Source organism: Macrobrachium nipponense, chromosome 12 (assembly GCF_015104395.2).
Source record: "Macrobrachium nipponense isolate FS-2020 chromosome 12, ASM1510439v2, whole genome shotgun sequence".
NCBI lineage: Eukaryota > Metazoa > Arthropoda > Malacostraca > Decapoda > Palaemonidae > Macrobrachium > Macrobrachium nipponense.
Window position 1 is genome coordinate 104562284 of NC_087205.1, and position 21834 is coordinate 104584117.

Sequence of the window (21834 nt, forward strand, 5' to 3'; positions counted from 1 at the left end):
GAACCTGCGATACCATGAATCACGTCGTGATTATGGTATCGCAGGTTCGTTTCCCGCTACTATACATCGTGATTTCAAAAAAATAAAAATAAAGAATGAAAAATAAAACAAACAGAGAATTTCAGAAGGTAAGAGGGCACTGTGGCTATTACAAGTTCATATATATCTGGTAAAAATGACCAGTAGATTTTAGATACCTCTCTCTCTCTCTCTCGCTATCTCTCTATATATATAATATATATATATATATATATATATATATAATATATATAATATATATGTATACATATTTTTATGTGTACATTACCCTAATCTAAAGCCATAAAAGATTCATTTTCGGCTTACATCGTTACTTTAACGCTGGACTTCTTTATATATAAAATTTATATATATATATATATATATATATATATTATATATATACTATATATATATATATATATATATATATATATATATATATATATATATATAAATATGAAGCTTATCGTTCAAGTAGCGACGCAAGCAGAAACGCGGAATTTGAATATACGTAGGCAATAACTATTCAATACTCCAACCTCTGATATTCATTTCCTGCTTTTGTTTGTCTTCTTATTCTTATAATCTGTCACCTTTAACCTTTCATATCTCCTACTGGTTTCAACCAGCTCTTAACAAAACTGCCCCTCTCACAGTCCACATCATTATGAAAAAAGAAAGAAAGAAAAAATAAGATATGTCGGCAAGGTTCCACAAACAGTCAAGTTTGAGACTTAAGTTTAAGTCCTGAAGTAACCCCAACTTAACCTAACCTAACTTGACCTACGCAGGAGTGGTGTAATAGTCCAAAGAGAGCCAAATACTAATCTGTTTTAACTTAAAACGAAATTATTATGGCCGTCTCGGGATAAGGCTGAGAAAAACTTTGTCAGTTAATGCATTGTCTTGTTAAGTGTGCATGCGATCCAATCGTTCTCACTGTAAATTATTATTATCACTATTATAGCTGTTTCAACGGCTTCATTTATATAGAATCTTCTCAATTCTTCTTATTGTCTTTCTCTCATCAGCATGTAGCTGATGTATCAGGTTTCCTAAGGACATATAACGATTTCAGTTGTCTTACGTTTATTTCCTTTGACGTGTCGACAGCGGACAGACAGTCATCTAAGAGACACGTCATAGGAAATGAACGTAAGACAACTGAAATCTTTATATGTCCTTAGGAAACCTGATATACCAGCTACATGCTGATGAGAAAAAGACAATAAGAATTGAGAAGATTCTATATAAATTAAAGCCGTTGAAACAGCTATAATATTCAATGCTACTACCCCCAAAGAAGGCCTCCTTCCTTATTATCATTATTATTATTTATTCAGATGAACCCTACTCACATGAAGAAAGCCGCCAGCGGCCACCTTTATACGGAAAGAAGCTCTCACTTATAAAAACGAAAAAGAAAAAATAAATTAACATTTCTATAAATATATATAAAAGATATTAAAATGTAAGGAGAATAGCATGGACAATATATATGCACAATAATACACGTGACCTATCGGCCTATGAAAACTCGGTCAAAGCTCGGCTGAAATGAACATTTGGCAATATAAAAATATGAGAGGCAAATTAATAAACTAAATAAATAAAAGTGCCGATTTCTCCCAAAGTGACATTTGTGAGCGCAGCATCCCGAGTTGCGGCGAGACCAATTAATAGCATGAAAATGTATGCGGACTATTGCCGTCGTTCCCTGGAGGAAAATATATCAAACATTTCTCTTTGAAACGACGTCGCACGTAACCTTTCATTACCACGTACCAAATACAAAGCCTGCTTAAAACATTTAAATGAAGTAGTGCTTTATTTTCGAGTAACATTAGAGAAATGGAGAGAGAATAGTATTGAATTTTGGTCGAAGGCCAGGCGTTGTCAGGGAAATTGAGAGTAGAAAGGTTTGAAAAGCGTAACAGGAAGAAAACCTCGCAGTTGCAACATGAAACAACTGTTTGGAGAGGATGGATAGCAAGATGGAAGAAGAAGAGACTATGAATTAACGAGGTACAGTAACTGGAGAATGAGAGGGGTTGCAGCTAGGGGCTGAAGAGACGCTGCAAAGAACCTCTCGTAATGCCTACAGTGGAGTAACATATATCACGAAACAAAATCGAGTAGCTGAATGTGTGTGCGCCTGTCTGTCTGTCTGTTCAAATCTCGAAATGCCGATGCTTGAGATTGTTCTTTTCCTGCATCTTTAGAGTACGCAAATTTATTTGGTGTTGAGATGCTACGTGTGTTATGGACGCTTTGTTGATCTAATTTTGAATTTTGACTTGGAGGAAGCATACCTTATATGTAGGTCCTTTTGTAAACCATAGTGATATATATATATATATATATAGATATATATATATATATATATATATATATATATATATATATATATATATATATATATATATATACACACACACATCTTTTCTGAAAACGACGTGGATGATGGAGGAGGATTTGCACATGGGCTTAGGCTATACGTAATGCTTTCTGTTTTACGATTATCCATCCATAAAACAGGGTAGACCTGAGTCATTGGCATATAATTACATCAAGCAGACAAGTTTTTTTTTTTTTTTTAAATATTACACATACGTTCACTTTTCACATATTGAACCACCCTGCCACGGAAGGGACTAGCAAATACGTAACATCGTAGTCCGTGAGTATAGGACTTTTGTTCGCTGGTGACGAGGGAAAATAAGAAGTCAGTGTTCATCCACAAGAGAGCTAACTTTCTTTCCTCAAGGAAAAGGACTTTGCCAAATCAGCCCCAAAAGATTCAGAAACATCGCGCAGGCTGGAATGATGTGGAGTATACAGTATACTATATAGTTTCCTGTCAAGCGCTGGGGGCCTACGAAGTCAATCGGCGCTGAGAGAGAAATTGTGAGTTGAAAGTTTTGAAAAGTGTAACAGGAGAAAAAGATCGCAGTTGCACTATGAAACAATTGGTAAGAGTGGGTGGAGAGAAAAATATAAGAAAGAGAACATGAACGAAGGTACAGTAAAAGGAACCATCCAACTATAGAATGAGTCATCTCCATGACCTTTGCCGAAGCAGTTCCCTGACCTCTTGGCAACCTTTTATAGCCATCCCAGGCGACCTTCGCCGAGTGACCTTTAGCGCTGTAAATATCCAAGGAACAAAAAGGCGCTCCTAATATAGTAGTACCAAGAGGCTTCGCGAAATCTTAAAATCTACTACTACTACTTCACACAGAGCACAAACGTCTAAACCGAATAAAAACCGGCGAAATAAACCTTTTAAAACTCCTTTCCTTCGAAAGTGCGCGGAGAACACCGTGAAAGACGGGAAAATAAAGAGGAGAAATGTGTTTTGGAAATTACAGTCGTAAAATCTCTCCCGACTCTCGGAAATGCTTATTTTTGTTCGCTCCTCCACTTCATACTCACACTTGAGGACCCCTGGCGAACTACATTTCTTCAAGCTGCCTGACCCAGCTCTCTCTCTCTCTCTCTCTCTCTCTCTCTAAGCACACTCGCAGGTGCACAGAGAATGACAGCAGACCAATGTGACTTGGCCGAAGGCATCATCCTCGGAGAAGGAAGTGGTTTTCCTTTGTATGAACATGCAAGGGGGATCCACCCAACGAGAGAGAGAGAGAGAGAGAGAGAGAGAGAGAGAGAGAGAGAGAGAGAGAGAGAGAGAGAAATATTTAATAAATAGGTATTATTTTGATTATTGTTACGACTGACTGAGATTAATATCGTTCACGAGAATGTGATCACAAATGCACATAACTATGTTCGACAACAGCAAGATTTTGAACGCAAGCAAATGCAAAAAGCCCACAAACACACACACACACACACACACAAACGAGAGCACATATCTCAAACTGGTTTTCCTGCACACCACCCAGATCTGAGTAAGTCACGTATCATATATTCAAGAATGCCTAAAAGGCAATGAGAGCACTTTTAATCCTAAAAACTGCGAAACACAAGTACTCTCTATCTCTCTTGAAGAAAGTCATGAAATACAGGTCTAACTCAACTAACTCTTTAATTCGCCAACAGTATAATAAGTATAAATGACTTACATAACCTAACTATATACTACATAATAAAAGGAGCCCATAAACATGCCAAAATATAGAAAGTAAGCAGTATATTTCAGAGACTGCTGTCCCTCTCTTCAGGTGGAGAGAGACAGCAGTCTCTGAAATATAGTAGTACTTACTGTCAATATTTTGGAGTTTTTATCGGCTCCTCTTATTAGATGGAATTCTGTTGCAGCAGAACATTTTTACCTGTCATAAATATATATATATATATATATATATCTATATATATATATATATATATATATATATATATATTTATAGATATATATATATATATACATATATTCATATATATATTACATATATCCATAATATATATAAATATATAGATATATATATATTTGAATAATTATCATGTCACTGTGATTCATATAAATTATTCGAGCTGCAAATGTCCTTTTAATATCTAATTATCTAATTCGCTCTACCTCGAATTAATATATTCATATATGTAAACCGAAGGGGAAATTTTTTTAGTTGATTAGGTAATTTCGTCCTCTTGTGGGTCTGCTGGGCGGTGGTTCGAACCCACAAGGGGAGGAAATTATTATCAACTCAAAAATTTCCATTCGGTTTACATACGTATTTGAAAATATATTTATTCCCAGAGGTAGAGCGAATTAGATATTAAGAAATTTGTAGCTCGAATAATATATATATATATATATATATATATATATAAATATATATCTATATATATATATATATATATATATATATATATATATATATATATATATCCACCACTAATATATTCTCTTCATTCCCTTCGAAGTAGCTTCATCGGTGTGATGTCAATCATTAGAACTTGACCGTCCATGTATGTATAGTCAAGTTTCCGTTGCAAAGGAGTTTTCCTTTCACTCTTTGCATTGTCATCATAACTGAATCAAAAGCTTCCTGCCTTTCATTCAATTCCAAAGTCGCTTTTGTTCGACAGCCTTCCTCGGAAGCATCGTCGATCCCGGGACGGAATGTCATAGGACAGAGGGATCTACTAACGACCGCGTTCCCTTACAACAAATAAGATAAACAAAAGATCAACGGTATGGAAGTTAAGTCGAACTCTTCACAGGCCTGTAGAATCTGGTGAGAGAGAGAGCTGCAGCGAGTCACGAGACGAGCTGCTAAAAGTCATCCGAGTACGATTTGAAAATCCGCTACATCACCGCACGGCGGCCAAGTGGCAAGAGCAAGACTTCTTCACACTGATAAAAGCGAGTTATCGGGGGGTAAATATTGGCAAGTACCACTTCTGTCCTGCTATCAAAAGCACACAAAAAGCGTAGGGCGACAGCGCCATCATGCGGCGACTGGTGAATTGGTGCCGGTTGCAACATGGGCCTCATCTTTAAGACTCGACTAGCCAGTGATTAAACGATGCGTCTTAAGATTGAGGCAGTCTCGCCTTAGCACAGCAAACTCGTCTCACTGTAAACGCCATTCATTTTTCAGCTGAAATAACTTGTTCAATTAACCCCCCCCCCCCCTCCCTCCCTCCCCCAAAACCTTTCAACTTGGGAACGTTCTACTTCTCCCTTATCGAATTCAGAAAAGATTTTCATCGCAATAAACTTCTCGAGTTATACTTTTATTAGGTTATAATTCCTTCATTTCATAGGTACTTGACGAGATCCAACTGAACCGAATTGATTCTCACCTAATTATTTGTTAGCTCGAACCCTTTATAAGCCCATTACGCTCCTATCTGCATCGCTTTGAGCTATATCATGAAGTTGCCGAGTTTCTAACCAAACACTCAAGAACTCACTCGTAAAGTATTCATAAAAGTTTTAATTTAAATATCAAACATAAATGGCAAAGATTCGTAAACTCGTTACAATGCACACAATAACGGACGTCTTCAAAATTGACTCTAGATATTTTATGCCTCGAATTTATTTACATAAAAATATTTTGTTTTATGTGGCACAAACTGTTATTTCCTTTATGCACGAGTAAATCCATATAGGTAATGAGTTAGCCATCACCTCAAGCTGCTGTGGTTTACAAAACAAGTATGTTTCTTTAATAAAAAATAATGAAACGTTCGTTGTGAGATGGCCTCCTACATCTGTCTGGTCTTTAAGCTGATGTCTTGACGGTCCTGAAGTAAGCACTAATATGACAAGAATGCTGCTCACGCTCTGAACCACAGGCAGACACAGAAAGGCAGAAGAATGTCCCAGTGCACAGACAAGAGGTGGTGGGGTGAGCAAACGCTACCTCACTCACATCCGAAAAAATCTGCATTCCGTTTAGTTACCAATCTCGTATTTTGCGGAGGTTCGTCTTATCATCGTTGTGTGCTGAAGTCTGTATATAGCTCTTTCGCTTTGGCCGGAAAAGGGCCGAGCTCTGCCGCCACGACGCGCTTGCCTCCAGGTTTTTCCATTATTCCGTTCCAGGGCATGGATATCGTATTCAGTGGTTGCAATAGAACAGAATACAGAATTCAAGAAAAAAAGCCATGCGCTGGGACCTACGAGGTCATTCAGCGCTGAAACGGAAATTGACAGTCAAACGGTTTGAAAGGTATAACAGGAGGAAAACCTCGCAGTTGCAATATGAATCAATTGTTAGGAGAGGGTGGAAAGTAAGATGGACTAAATAGAATGAAAGGGGGTGCACCTAGGGTCGGAGGGGATGCAGCAAAGGCCTTTAAGTAACGCCTACAGTGCACCGCATCAGATGCACTGATGTCACTACTCCCCTCCGGGGGCATTCAGCAGTTAAGAAAGAAATAGGTTTTAATGAATGGCATTTCAGCTTGCCGACGTACACACACCGCTGGCAGACCAAGATGAAGTAATTATGTGGTTAACTGATAATGTGATGATACCCTCTCAATGAGCTTTAAAATGCTTGTGATTACTGTGTTAGTTATAAAACCTATCACCTGAATGTCTGAAGCATTGAATGCTTTGTGATTAACTCTTCTCCCCGCAAAACAGGGAACACCACTGAATTATAAAGAGCTGTCAATCTATACCTTATATAAGTTCCTTATTTTTATATACATCTTACATTTCATTTGTCTTGCGTAAAACAGTAACCTCTTGTGTCAATATGTGATCACAACTCGTCTGCAGATTACATCCTACATATGCCTCATTACGGAACATGATCGATGAAAGGTTTAATACCGAAATGCTACTGCATGCAACGGCAAAGGCTCCGAAAATAGTTCGGATCCGAAAATATTACGTACAAAATGCGAGTTTATTGATAGGGTTATTATTTCGGTGATAAACGTTCCTCTAACAGTGCACTGATTATTGGATACTATAATAATAATAATAATAATAATAATAATAATAATAATAATAATAATAATAATTCATTTATTCCACAATATTACAGTAGGTATTCTTACGATGTGCATTGGATTAAAATGTACATAAAATGTATATTTATGTATATTTTAATCCAAGTAATATACACATAGCTTTATATCTAAATATCATTTAAAAGTATTCTACATAGAAATCATTAGATACATAAAATAGAGCATAAAAACACATTATTATTATTATTTGTAAAATAATGTTCCTAGATGACATTGTACCATGCATTCCGATGAATAGCAAAGCTATTACTATTTTCCTAGTCCGAGTGAACAAACTTAGGTCTATGACTAAATTATTCCTTCAGTGTCTTATTAATTGCACCAGATTTCATCTTTATCGACAATCCAGTCCAACGCCGTATAAGGAAAAATTCCTCTTGATTGGTTGGTTGGTTTTATAAAGTTTAGGTGTAACACCAAGCACTGGGGCAGCAAAGGCCATTCAGCGGTTAAAAGTCCTCTTGAGAAATTCCCTCAGCTTTATCTTTCACAAATCTCCTCTCATCATCTCCTGCCACCACCTGTCTGGGTCTTCCAACTTCTCTGGTGCCCACCACAGAAGCCCTGCTGATACCATCAAGGACATGCCCATGCCATCTCCATCCATCTTCGTTATCTCATTTACCAAATCTATCTGACCTCTTCTATTTTTCTGAAGGGTTCATTCTCCAATCGACAAAATCTTTTAGGCATATTTTCTCTACCATACTATGATTCATGTCCACATGTTGAAACGTATATCTTCCTCTAGCAATGCATATAGCCCTGGCATATGTATACCCAAGTTGACAAATGGAACGTAAGTCTACTTGATTTACAAATTATATTCAGCCTATCCTTCCTCTTGATTTGTCCCTTTTTAGCCTTTCACTGAATTCAAACTCAAAAGACTTTGTGGTGGATATCATTGTTTCTAAATATTAACTCATTCTTCATCCGTTCCTTGGTGCAAATCTGCTCCCATTAATCTGTTTTGCTATGATTTATCCTCATCTTTCAAAATATTAGATGCATTTTATCAAGCAAGCTTTGTAAAGCCCGTGGCTTTGACTGATTACAGCATCATCTGCTTATTCTACGTCTATCAAGATTCTACCATTACCCAAGTCTCAACATTTTATTCCATCTCCAACCCCTTTCTCATGGAGAAAAAACAAAAAACAAAACGGAGAAGGGCAAACCGCAAAGGTGACATAACATTACCCTGTTGCATACCATTGACTTGATAAGACTCCATCAGCATCTAATACGTTCCTAAATTATTTATACTAGATTTCCATATTTACAGTACCATAGTGCCGCAAAACATTCCATAATATTGGTCTGTGGCACTATCAAAAACCTTCTCGTCATCAGTCAGTGAAATTCCTGCCCTTACTAAAATTAATCTGTTCATCTCCAAGCCTTTTATCTTACTCTTTCTGCAGTCCATTAAGCATAGGCATATTAGATATTTATTCGTACAGGTCATCCTTCTTTGGTATCCTGCCACAACCCCAACTTCTAGTTAGACTATGCTTCCTCATTCCATACTTTGCAAAACAATCTAGTTAATACCCGACGTGTCTTTAAATTTTCACTAAAAGCATCTGCAAAGTGACTCCATCCATCATAGCCAGGTGCTTTCCATCGCCCAAGTTTCTATTTTACCAATTCTACTTAATAAACAGAGGATTCGTTCACTGATAATTCTGAGGGCTATCTTAAACTCAACAGCATTCTCTGGATACTTGGCCTCATCTACATAATCTGTCTCTAGTTCAAATATTGCCTCCTATATTATCTTGTATTTCGTTTAACTTTACTTTCTAAAGTACTTAACGCTTTCTACTCCTCAGTGTTCTTCCTCAGGTATTTTGCTACATGGGATTCCATCCTGTTTCCCCATATCGCATTGTTTCGCAGATACGTAATTTCTCACGCTAGTCAAAACTTCTACCGATTGTTTGTACTTCCTCGGTTTTAGTTCACAGAACTGCGAATCAACTGCATAAGTCTCTCGACGTCCATCTTCAAGAAATTAGACACTTGAAACTTTTCTGCTGGGTGCTTTTAATTTCAGCTCTCGTGCGCCGATGACAAGTTGGTGATTATTAAATCTTTCTTAGCCTACACAGTTACTCAAGTCATGAATCTCATATTCTAAGAACACAACAGTGATCACCGCCGACATCTGCTCCTCTGTAGCTCCTCGTGTTTCCTTGCGTCCTCTCCGCTTTCAATGAATGTCTTTGTGATTCATTGGTTTTCTGTTTGTTTTACTTGCGGGGTGCTTTTACGTTGCATGGAACCAGTGGTCATTCAGCAACGGGACCAACGGCTTGACGTGACTTCCGAACCACGTCGAGAGTGAACTTCTATCACCAGAAATACACATCTCTATCCCCTCAATGGAACGCCCGAGGTTCGAACTCGCGGCCACCGAGGTGGCACGCCAACATCATACCGACCACGCCACTGAGGCGCTATGCCTGATGTTGTAAGGAAAGGCGCATCAGGCAACCGACCCCTTAGTGTAAGGATAACGGCGGGAAAGAAGAAAAGACGTTCATTCTTGCTCTTTACTGACGTCTCCTGAATTTCAGGTGTATCAGTTGTGTTTCCTGTTCCTCATATTTATTTATTTATCGCCTTTCTCTACTTTCTCTATAAGCTGTCTCCCTCTGGAGGCTGATTTCCCCTTCGGAGGCCTCTTGGGTTTATAAAGACTGGTGACTCTGTCTCTAAAGGGTTGTCAGTAGAATATTTAAAGAATGAAAGGAAGAAAAGGCGTTACATTTTAAACATTTAATTAAAAGATGATAAGGACGATGGTGACGATGAAGAGGCAGACTGAGAAAAACTTGGTGAATAATAATAATAATAATAATAATAATAATAATAATAATAATAATAATAATAATAATAATAATGCACAACGAGGACGACGATATTCGAAAGTCTGTGATTTTATCATCTGCACAGACACACTTTATTTGTATAATTCAGGATTTTTGTCATATAAAAGTTTATCTCGATATTGTAAATTTCCTACCAATACTGTCTAGTTTTATTTTATTTATTTATTTTTTTTTTTTTTTTTTTTTGGGGGGGGGGGTTGCTGGAAGGGGGTAGGAACATCTGGTAGAAGCAGACAACCCTTCTTTCTTTCCTGGCCTATGGCGCAACCAAAGACTTATCATCCGCTAATAATGACGACTTATCATCCGCTAATATTGATACGACTCTGCTTGACTGAGAGCGCCAACGACAGCACTCTTCGTTATCACCCTTTCCAATAAGACCGCCCTTAGTGGGGAATCGGTATAATTTTTCTTATGCGTCTACGAGGTACTTGGGATGAAAAAGGGACCGTCACTGCCGGAGGAGATTTCATCATATCGTTATCATCATCATTACCGTTATTATAACCATCCTCATAAAAATAACTCACCTGACATGTCTTCTGTGTATATATTAGTGTGTGTGTGGTTTTTGTCTTGTCTGGCTGGGTACGTGTATATCGGTGTTTAACATTACCGAGAACAATATACCAGAATAATATAATATACCTGTATAATTATTACATAATAAATATACAGAAATGCAAAACAACAAATAATCCCATCTAGCTATAATCAAAATAATCCCATCTTATTAAAGTAACAAGCGTGAGATGTGAGAAAATCTATATATATATATATATATATATATATATATATATATATATATACATATATATATCTATTTCTTATTTATTTGTTTATTTATCTTTATATATATAATGACTAATGTCAATGAACTACAATAAGAGAGATATTAACCTTTGAAATGCATGAATAGTGTTTGTTGAATCAATCTCTCTCTCTCTCTCCTTGACCTCTATCTGACGGACAGGGGAGAGAGAGAGAGAGAGAGAGAGAGAGAGAGAGAGAGAGAGAGAGAGAGAGAGAGAGAGAGAGAGATGATCTCGTAGCCTGTGCCCTGAAATTGAGATCTCAACATAGGGAAATAATGTCTTACCAACCATCCAATACTAGAATACAGGAAACAATGATGTCTACATACCTTTAACTGAATGACGAAAAAGCCAGGCAGTTCCACGGAAGAATAGCTTGCAGGGAGAAAAAGAGAGAGAGAGAGAGGAGAGCGAACGAGAGAGCGAGTAGAGTAAAGAGTGTGGGGGTGAGGTAGCAGCCGCTAGCAATATAAATGAACTCACTCCTCCAGCGCCTGCTCCTCACTAACGATATGTGTTTACTCGCAATTCCCCTTTCTTATTCGTCACTTACGTGGGTATGAGCGTCACAACCACTATTTACTCGAGGAAACTGTTATTCATTCTCTCCTCTCGCTCTCTCTCTCTCTCACACACCCTGGTTCTTCACCTTCAGAAGGATCAACGGGGTCTGGACAGCTTTCTTTCCAGTTGTCTGCAGGTACGGTAGGCACGATCTATTTCACCTTCCCGTCACTGGGTCATGACAGTATATTCAAAGCTCGGATACCCTTCAAATGTAATCTTCTCGTTCAAGGTACATGTGCCACTCCCAGTTTTAAGACACTATTAATCGTGTTTAGTTCAGATATTTGGTCTGCCCACTTAATTTTAACAGATCTAAAATGATACACTTTACGTTGAACACACTTGCTCTTCACACATAAGCAGAATACACACGAATTTCTGTCGTCCGTGGCGTAAGCTCTACAAGGGAGCGGATGCTGATAAACTGACGGGGACACCTTTACCCAGACCGTTCTCATAAGCAACTGCCACCCGATCCAAGAGTTTCCCCTTAACACAAAATTCTCTTGGCTGGTGGTACCTGACAACTCCTTTGTTTCTCCCTATTTCCGCGTATTGATTTGATAATACCAACGCTGCTTTGACACTGACGGTAACAATTCAATTTGTCCCTTTTTTCCAATTCAGCTGTAAAATTACACGCATGTAAAGCGATTAATTGTTAACCATCAGCACAAATCCAGATGCGACGTCACTGTCCTCTCTGCCAATCACAGGGCAACGTACGAGATGCGTCATAGAGGTTAGGATGCCACACGCCAAATCCACCAATCAAAAATGGATATGTCTTCAACGTCACAAAATATGCAGACGTCACAGCCCGCCCTCCACCAATGAACTATCGAAATTCCCACACGTCACATGAACTGCATGACATCACCGTTTGCGTCATCCTGTAGGGAAGAAAAACAACATGAAAGCTGCGTTGCCTACACAAGGGCTCCCCTAATTAAAGCCAAATTTAACCTTAGCGTCCACGTAGCTTAAAATAGACTTGTTTTCGGACTTTATGAAAAGGTCACAATACAAAAGGTAGAAGTTGCCATTATAAATTGTCTTTAATCGTCTCACTATTGGAAATAAAAAAAAAAAATAGGCGTTAACATTCGGTTCGTACGACATTCGTGCAACGAACGAAACGATTGCAGAAGACCATTTTGCTTCCATTAGTGTTTCCCATAAGCCTCAATTAACAGCAGGACTCGAATATGCGAATTAACCATGTAACAAATGCTCTCTGAATTCCAATAATTTAACGACTGGCAATTTTACTAACTCGTAGTATATTCAGTATAAATGGTTTCAGTTAAAAAACTGGTCGGAATGAATTGGTGAAAACTATTTTTTTTAATTATATACATATATACGTATACGGTTTGTATATATATATGTGTGTGTGTGTGTGTGTGTGTGTGTGTGTGTGTGTGTGTTTGCACATCTGAACGCTCCTTTTGAGAGCGCATGAAAGACCAAGCACAACAAAAACAAGAGCTTATTGTGTACGATATATATAATCCTTTCGAAAGCGACCTGTTGCTACACCATACACACGCTCCTCCTAATCAATCACACTCGAGGACCACTCAAGTCCTGCCAATCGATACGGTGTAACATGACCTTAACATCGTGTATTTTTGCCGCAATCCTCACCAAATGGTTTAGTAACATCCCGTTAAAAATACTCATTGCTCTAAAGAGTCTTAAGAGATATATACTCCCACACACTATATATATATAGAAATAGTTAGTGGGAGAGAATGCATTATATATATAATTATAAAAAAGTTAAAAATTAAATCTTTTCCCCTTTCAAGGAGTAGGCATAAAACACAATGGTTACTGATGCATTCACATTTTATAAAATGCCGAATCGGGGATGAACCCCAAAGTAGAAAACTTCCACAACATTATTCACTTTAGACGCCTCCCACAGACTGCTAACCAGCAGCACGTCAAACACCAATACATACAATACAACCTTCAACTCTTTTGCGCCTGCTTTCTTGGTTCCTTTGAATTTTCTTTCCAAGAACTCTTTCTATGTCCTCCCTCCTCCAGCATCCTGATATTTCTGAATCACAGACTTTTAGACGACACCCTACTGTCCTTTCTTTCTTTCCACAAGACCAAACCATAAAAAATTTACTCTGATCATTCCTTTCTTCTACACCAAACGTTTAACCACTTTCACTTACTGACTATTTTACACCCTTACGCTTATTTTCACGCTACATTTATATAAATTTCATCATAACATCTTCAGCCTTTTACTTTCAATTGCATTTCGATTCCAAACCTTAAATCTCTAAAGGAAATTTGGCAAAAAAGGGACTCTTCATACACCCTAACCTTAGCATCCAGAGACACTTTGAGTATCTTTCCAACCTCCTGCACACACACACACACACACAAACACACATACACACACACACTGGTGCATTCATGGTTTCACCTCTTTACACATATCATGGCTTCTCCACAATACCTACACAAACCAACTGCTCCCATTATTCCATCCATCTATTCTAACATTCGTTAAAACTTCTTCCTTGTTTCCATTTACATTGACCTTCGTGCTTTACCTCAATAATTCGCCTTTGAACTCCCCTAAAACAAACTCTCTGAAAGGTTATAAATGTTATTTCACTATGGTAGGGAATTCACACACAACCAAAGTGGCCAATGCTGATGTTCTAGGCCAGTCCCTTATGAACGCCTCCGTGATTGGGCAGTTGATAAGGCCAGTCAGCAGGCTTAGAAACTCCGCAACTCAGCCGTCGAGAGTTCCCAACCCCTCCTGAACGGGATTTATTTTTGATTGAAAAACGTATCCCATTCCCCCAGGAGAAGTGGCAATACATACAATCCCTGCCAATGTGAACATAATCGAGGAAGGAGCTGACTGAAGTTTCCAGCCCTGTGATTGGGCTTATCAAAAGCCAATCAGGTCTCGTAAGGTAAAGTAAGGGACGCGGGCCTAGACAACAAAATGCAGAGTTGCAATGGCGAATGCTAAATAACATAGTCATCTACCAGCTTTGTTTCGTTGCAACCTCCCGATCAAGTGTGCTAGCCATTATCAAGCCTAAAACTTTACATATACATTAGATGACATTCCACTATACTCTGTTTTTTTCCATCTGTCCATCCGCCAACCTGTTGGTGTTTGGCGTATGGTAACAACTCGCCGTCCCGGGCTTTAGATAGTTACATTCAACGAATTATAAATAAATATCCTATTTCGGAATATTAACGGTGTAATTCGCCATACAGTAAATTATTAAAAAACACTTTTCCAATGTTGCAAATGTACACCCAAGATTCCTTTTTATTTACCTAAAACTTACACATAGATTGGTAACTAATCTAAAGCCCAGGACGCAGTGTTACCATACAAAAACACCACAGGCGGATGGACAGATGAAAAAAAAAGAGTATAGCTCTTAACCAAACTTTCATCAGACTCAATTTACCACCAAACCAGCCACTCTCCCATTTCCACTTAATCGCCGTGGATCATAACCCTGATTTGCTTCCATAATGACTGAATTTCTAATTGGCGTTTCTTGAACAACCCTCCAAAAATGGCTTCCCACGACGCCCAGGTTTTTTTGTTTTTATTTTTTTTTTTTTTTTTGCGCTTAAACGCTCCCCACCCACTTTAATCCTTGTAGTCCCTTTCCTTGAATAAACTTACACTGCTTCTTCCCCTATAGCAGTCCTCCTGTCGTATGTCTTACGGTTTCAATAAAAATTATATAAAAGCCTACACCTGCACAGATACACTGGCCAATATTGCAGATCCAGAACAGCGATTAAGAAGAAGAGTAGAAAAAATTAAAAATTTCATATATAAAAATTAAAAATAATTCGGCTAAAAATCACTGAACCATTCTTTATTTTAACGGAATAATTGTTGAATGAGGGTCTTCCATTCCAATTTGATAATAATAATAATAATAATAACTAATACTAATAATAATAATAAGAATAATAATAATAATAAATAAGAAATAATTAATTAAATTAAATTTTGTGGAAATGAACCATCACAGCATTCCAATTTTGTAAAAAATTTTTGAAAAATCACTTAAAGCCAAATTTTTTTTTCATTTTAATCTTTTCGATTTGCAGTCCAATCATTTTTTATGCTAAGATATGAATATATATAGATATTACATATATATACTAATATATATTATATATTGATTAATATATATATATATATTATATATCATAAAGTGATATATATATAAATAATATATAAATACCATTATATTAGTAATATATAAATTAAAAAAATTAAAAATATATATATATATAATATATATTATATAAATAATTTTATATTATATATATTATATATAAATTATATATAAAGAATTTGCAGCTACACTCCAAACACACAGGAGCAAACACAGTAAATGTCATTAATGTGAATCATGTTTTCCCAGTAGTTCCAAAATTGGTCGTCCAAGCTTGTTAGTATGAAGTTTTGCTGGATTTTTTTTTAAAATTACTTTCAGAAACAACAATCGGCATTGTGGGATGGCTTACCTTAACCTTGGTGGTTGGGGTTGGGGTGGGGGGGGGGGGCGGATGGCAAGAACGAGTGGGGATGGGTCCTGAGAGGACAGTTCCTCTGCGAAATCAATCAGAAATAAGCAGGGACTGACGAGAACATCTGTCACAAATGTGTCGCGTCCAGTTGCTTCCGTCTTACGCCCATTTTGCATATCACCGTGTGTGTTGGGGAAGCAATCAGCAGCGCAAGTGGCTCGCTAAATCTTACACAGGCGTTCTTAACTTCCACCAATCGTTATTTTCCTTTTTTGTCCCCGGCCACCATTTTTAAATGGGAACTGGTGAAAACTTCCACAATCTGTTTCAATATCTTACTAGCTGATTTTTAATTTTTTTCTCGAAATGCGTTAAGTACGCCTCCGCGATCTCCCCATCTTCGCTAACGTCTTCCCATTTCTTTTGGACTATATTGAACATCTTACTGGATTTCTTTAAGTTTACAATTTTCAAAAGTTTCCTTCTGTATGAAATGGAAAATACTCATTCAGCAGAGCTCTTTACATACACACACACACAACACACACACAATCCACACACCACACACACACACATATATTTATAAATATATATATATATAATATTATATATATAATATATATTAATTATATATATGTGTTGTGTTGTGGTGTGTGTGGTGTGTGTGTAATTATATTTAATAAATATAATAGAGATAGTTAATACAAGTAATACTACATACACGATAATACATACATATTTTTAAAGTAAAACTTTTCTTTGAGCATAAAATATCTATATGCTAATAATAATTATATATATATTATATAATATAATATATTATAATATATATAATAATAAGTATTAAGATTCAGATATTTATGTCAAGAAAAGTGAATTTAAAAAATTAAAAAGTGGCGATCGGCAAAAAATGGCAGGTAGGAGTCTAAACACCGCCAATTGATCGCTCCGGGCGAGAAATTGTTCAAATAAAATAAAGACACCTAACGGAAGGCGTCCCACTAAGCATGATATATATAATATGATATAATATATAATATATAATATTAATATAGTAGAATATATACCAAGTTTTGGCGAAACCGTCAGTTTGGTATCTAAGTATACTTGAACGGTGCAAAACGAAAGAAACTAAGGCTTTTGTTTGTTTGTATGTTTGTTTTGACGTTGGTATGGGAAACCAGTATGGCTTATTTACAGGCAAACGTGGGAACCAAACGGCTTTTACGTGACTTCCGGACCACGTCGAGAGTGAACTTCTACCCAACCAGAAATACAGCATCTTAACCCTCAGTGGAATGCCCGAAATATCGAACTCCCGCGCCGAAGCGAGGTGGGCAGGCAGAGAACATAACCGATCACTGCGCCCATTGAGGCGCTCAACTTAATTAATTTCTGTCCCAAAGTTTAGGCTAACTTGCGCAGGTCTGGTTGCGCGGGGATACATTAATCGATTATTGGTCACTTGGTCCGTGGTATGTAGTGTCAAGATGGTAAAAAGAGGACGAAAATTATGCGTATCAACGCCTTTGAGGAGTAGGCCACATAGACTAATACGGTGAATGTTAAATGTCGGAACAAAGGACAATAAATAATAACATCATATATAGCGTATAAATATATATATAATTATAATATATAAATTAATATAATATATATATATTAGATATATATTATATTATAAAGGTTTTTTGCCACCCGCAAGGAAAAAATGAAAAAAGCCGAGATAGCCATGTAACTTTTCGGTCCTGTTCGGACCCTTTTACTGGATTTTGCCTCAGTAAAGGGTTCCGAACAGGACCGAAAGTACTTGGGCTATCTCGGCTTTTTTCAATTTTTTTTCCTATTCGTGGAAAAAACCTTTATTTATACATAGGCCATCTAAAACGTTTTTTATACTTCGTGACTTCGATAAGTTATTCAATTATCAATATTATATAATTAATATATATATATATTATATATATAAATATTATATTATATTATAATTATATTAATATACATAACATACATAGATACACATATTATCACAACCCTTGATCAATAGTCAACAAAGGCATGATGAAATTCAATCTAAAACGGGTCCTTTTGCTTGCGAAGCGACCGTCCTAACCATTATATTCACAAAGATATAATGATGTGAATCATTATTATGAACCATATATTACTGAGAAGCGAAACGTTGGCTAAGCACCCATAGACAGAAAAAAAATAATACGGGCCAAATCAGTAATCGTTTGATGAAAATAAAGTTATTAATTATTATTCAATTAACGATTTAACAAAAATGAAGCAACCAGTCCCTGCAATAAAGCAAGCAACCCTGTCCAGAACAAGAATAAAAAAAAAAGACGCCAATTGAGTTTTTCTAATAACAGCGTATAGTGTCTGTATGAAAACTCCTAGAAGCCGCAAGGTGGCCCATAAAGGTTTCAACCACGGCCTTGGTGGTGCGGCCTCTTTGCGGTTGGAGTTTACCAAGACGTAGGATTCAATGGCTTAACTTTTTAATTTAAAAAATTAAAAGAAAAAACTAACTAAAGGCTAAAGGGCTGCAATCTCTTCTTATTTTTGATTGAATCGGGGCGGGGGGTGGATGATCCAAGCATGCCGAAAATTGGCAGTCACTGCTAACCTCAGTCCGCTTTTTAAAGATCGCCGAAGGGGGCGGACGGGACAGAACAAATAACCCTTCAACCTCCAAGTAGTTTCTCTTTCGAAAGCCAAAGAAAAACTAAAGAAAACGCACCAAAAGTACAATACGACGAAATGAAAGAGGAACCCGATGTTCCCTCAAAGAAGCGAGCCTATAGGGTGACTATCGAAGATCAATAATTAAAGTAATTTATACGTACAACCGAGTGTTAAGGGGCCCCTATTGGTTTTATATTATATGGGTCGTCCCTCGTGGGTTTACAGTGGGTAGCTTGTAAAATCTCTCCCGAAGCCTCTTGTGAGTATGAGGGTAAAGCGAATTTCTACCAACAAATGAACAATGTTAAAGAGGAGTCACATCCATCTATTTCTAATTATAAATTAATAATTTGAAGGCATCTTTTTTCACGACCATTTTTCCCTTTGAAAAGTGGGGTTTATTTTTTGACAATAACTTGTCTTTCATTATTTTTTTTAGATAAGCAGTGAAATATATAGTAGGTTATTAATGCCAAACCAAACTTGAAAAATAAACTTATCCTTGACGTATATATTGGGCAGTACTGCCGAGTCCCAACTTACAAAATATATCCCATTTCAAATATCACATTCTAACTTACAAATCCTTGAAAAAAAATAAGTCACAACTAAAAGCATTTCTGTCGTACCAGTGTATACCACACCTTACAAAAAACGGGGGGATACAAATTTCGATGCCTTCAGTAACTTGGACACACAAACACTTCAATGGAGATGAACTGAGAGTTCGGATCTTCGCGCGTGGCGGTCCGTACAGAGGTTATTTGCGCGCCAATACGTCAGAGACCTGACCCAGCCCAGCCCAGTTCGCGCGCGCGGTCATGTTCGAAGACTATTTTGGGCAGTAAGTGGGAGTTCGGAACGCTGCTGGAGCGGCGGCAGCGATTGCACTTTGAGGGGCCGACCTTTGCCTTGCTTTCGGTCTGTTCTCCGGCGAAATGTCAAATTAGCCGCGTAGGTGACGTCTATGATACGACGGTAGCCTGGGGAAATGAGCTGGGGCGTTTTCTATGGGATTGTTTCTCATTTATCAGAGTGGGGGACATCTTGTAATGTTTCGAGGGGCATTTCAGCACAGAGTGGGGGACATCTTGTGATGTTTCGAGGGGCATTTCAGCACAGAGTGGGGAACATCTTGTGATGTTTCGAGGGGCCATTTTCAACACAGAGTGGGGACATTGTGAATGTTTTCGAGGGGCATTTCAGCACAGAGTGGGGAACATCTTGTGATGTTTCGAGGGGCATTTCAACACAGAGTGGGGAACATCTTGTGATGTTTCGAGGGGCATTTCAGCACAGAGTGAAGGGGGGATAACATCTTGTAATGTTTCGAGGGGCATTTCAGCACAGAGTGGGGGACATCTTGTGATATTTCGAGGGGCATTTCAGCACAGAGTGGGGGAACATCTTGTGATGTTTCGAGGGGCATTTCAGCACAGAGTGGGGAACATCTTGTGATGTTTCGAGGGGCATTTCAGCACAGAGTGGGGGGGACATCTTGTGATGTTTCGAGGGGCATTTCAGCACAGAGTGTGGGAACATCTTGTGATGTTCGAGGGGCATTTAACACAGAGTGGGGAACATCTTGTGATGTTTCGAGGGGCATTTCAGCACAGAGTGGGGAACATCTTGTGATGTTTCGAGGGGCATTTCAACACAGAGTGGGGAACATCTTGTGATGTTTCGAGGGGCATTTCAACACAGAGTGGGGGACATCTTGTGATGTTTCGAGGGGCATTTCAGCACAGAGTGGGGGACATCTTGTGATGTTTCGAGGGGCATTTCAGCACAGAGTGGGGAACATCTTGTGATGTTTCGAGGGGCATTTCAGCACAGAGTAGGGAACATCTTGTGATGTTTCGAGGGGCATTTCATCACAGTTGGTGACATCTTGTGATGTTTCGAGGGGCATTTCAGTACAGAGTAGAGAACATCTTGTGATGTTCGAGGGGCATTTCAGTACAGAGTAGGAAACATCTTGTGATGTTTCGAGGGGCATTTTTCAGCACAGAGTAGGGAACATCTTGTGAGTTTTCGAGGGGCATTCATCACAGAAGTGGGAAAAACATCTTGTGATGTTTCGAGAGGGGCATTTCAGTACAGAGTAGGGGAACATCTTGTGATGTTCGAGGGCATTTCAGTACAGAGTAGGAACATCTTTGTGATGTTTCGAGGGGCATTTCATCACAGAGTAGGAACATCTTGTGATGTTTTCGAGGGCATTTCAGTACAGAGTAGGGAAACATCTTGTGATGTTTCGAGGGGGCATTTCAGTACAGAGTAGGAACATCTTGTGGATGTTTCGAGGGCATTTTCAGTACAGAGTGGGGAACATCTTGTGATGTTTCGAGGGGCATTTCAGTACAGAGTGGGGGACATCTTGTGATGTTTCGAGGGGCATTTCAGTACAGAGTAGGGAACATCTTGTGATGTTTCGAGGGGCATTTCAGTACAGAGTAGGGAACATCTTGTGATGTTTCGAGGGGCATTTCAGTACAGAGTGGGAACATCTTGTGATGTTTCGAGGGGCATTTCAGTACAGAGTAGGGAACATCTTGTGATGTTTCGAGGGGGCATTTCAGTACAGAGTAGAGAACATCTTGTGATGTTTCGAGGGGCATTTCAGTACAGAGTTAGGGAACATCTTGTTGATGTTTTCGAGGGGCATTTCGTACAGAGTAGGGAACATCTTTGTGATGTTTCGAGGGGCATTTCAGTACAGAGTAGGGAACATCTTGTGATGTTTCGAGGGGCATTTCAGCAGCAGAGTAGGGAAACATTGTGATGTTTCGAGCGGGCATTTCAGTACAGAGTAG

General features: G+C 38.1%; 1 protein-coding gene across 5 annotated transcripts in view; it reads right to left on the minus strand.

Annotated features, from left to right (window-relative positions):
* Positions 1–21834, minus strand: part of LOC135224729 (protein retinal degeneration B-like) — a 189553-nt gene that overhangs the window by 80051 nt on the left and 87668 nt on the right. For 3 of the 5 annotated variants that reach the window (XM_064264035.1, XM_064264033.1, XM_064264034.1), the window contains one exon: positions 11527–12657. The exons of the other annotated variants lie outside the window; for them this stretch is intronic. The gene's annotated coding sequence lies outside the window, so the exon portion shown is untranslated. The remainder of the gene's footprint in view (positions 1–11526; positions 12658–21834) is intronic. 5 annotated transcript variants of the gene reach the window in all.